Here is a 1698-nt window from a genome sequence, read left to right on the forward strand (position 1 = left end):
CCCCCCCCTCTCTCTCTCATACACCCTCATTCTTTGTATCATCAAACGACCATGGCCCCACATGTTGGTAGGTGTCACGACACCTTGTCGAGGAGGTCGCAACCCGTTTCGGGAAAAGTACCGCCATCCCCACCCCATCTCCTTCCTGCCCACACACATACACGCGCGCGCACGGGACACACTTGTTGCCAAGTCCAGGTACCTCTCCTACTGCCACTCCTGGACCATCGGAGTTGAACTGTAAGCAGAGACCAGGCAGCCCAGGGGGGAAGGCCCAACGAGAAAGTGATAAAAATGTGGGGATAAGGGTTGGGCGTAAAAGTGGATTGGGTGGCAAGTGCGTGTGTGAGTGTGAGTGTGTGTGTGTGAGCCTGTGAGGGTGCGCCCGCTTAGAGAGGAGGGTGAACAGGGCAGCCTGGGCGAGGCCGGGCGGGCGAGGCGTACTGCTGGCTCGGCAGCTGGGGAACATTTAGCCATTTCCATGTGGGTGCTCCCTCCACACCCCGCCCCCGGCCCCTCCTCCCCCTTCATTGCTCTTGGGGTCCCTTCTCCTCCAAGGCGGCGCCTTCCCTGCCACTACTGCCTGCTCGCCCCTTCTTCTTTTCTGCGGCAAGCAGGGGAGCCCTCTCTTTCCACACCGCGGCTGGATAACCAGGAATCGTCAGTGCTGTGCAGCAGAAGCTTCCTTTTCGGCGCAGGCAGTGAGAGCAACACACCAACCACCCTGTCGCAGCGCTGCATCTCTAAGACTAGCTCGCCCCCTCCTACCGCAACTCGTAATACGCATCATAACGATCATAGTAGTATGGTACCTGAGCATATCCCACAGATGCACACACACACACACACACACACACACACACACACACAGAGTAAAACACACGCCGACGGCGACAAAGAGTCGGCGTCGGAGTGGCGCTGGCACCTACTTTACTCTCCAGTCAAGACACACACACACACACACGAGAGTTGTACACGCAGCGGCGAAAAGCATATTTTAGTCTATAAAAAGTTGTTTACGCCGCGTCAGGCGCAGCGGGCACACAGACTGCCCAGCCCAGTCCGCTCGGACTGCGTCCGAAAGAGACTGTCACCCCAAAAGAGAGAGGCTGGCCGCCGGAGGCAGCGAGGGGGAGAAAAGGAGAGGAAGAGGGCTTCGAGGTTGGCCTGGCAAGCCAACATCTTCGTGCCGCTGTTCCACTCGGCAGCAAAAGTTTAACCGGATATGAGAACCGCGGCGCCCGAAATTTGGGGGTTGGGGTGGGGGGCAGAGCCAGGAAATACAGCACAACTGGGGACGAGGACTCGACCCATGAACAGGAGAAGTGAAAAAGGAAAAGATGAATAAATTACGACAAATTCCAAGGAGTACGGAATTTGAGCAAGGAGTGTGTAGAGAAATGGAAAGTATCGCGCGAGGTCTTGCAAGAGAAACGCGCAGACGAGTAAACACGCAAAGACACGACGTCGCGGAAACGCCACGACACACACACACACACACACACACAGATGTGATGACTCACACACAGGGCGACGCTCATTAGGTCGCGATATCAAAGGGAATAAATTAGCGATGCGTCGCACAATGGCGTCTGGAAAGAGAGGGGGGGGGGGTGGCGGCGTCGCGACGCCACCTCAGAAACGAGCGGCCAAACGAGAAAAAGCGTCCGAATCAGGGAAAGAAAAGAGCGAGGCAGC

The sequence above is a fragment of the Frankliniella occidentalis genome, unplaced genomic scaffold (genome assembly GCF_000697945.3).
Source record: "Frankliniella occidentalis isolate FOCC.00 unplaced genomic scaffold, Focc_3.1 Scaffold176, whole genome shotgun sequence".
NCBI lineage: Eukaryota > Metazoa > Arthropoda > Insecta > Thysanoptera > Thripidae > Frankliniella > Frankliniella occidentalis.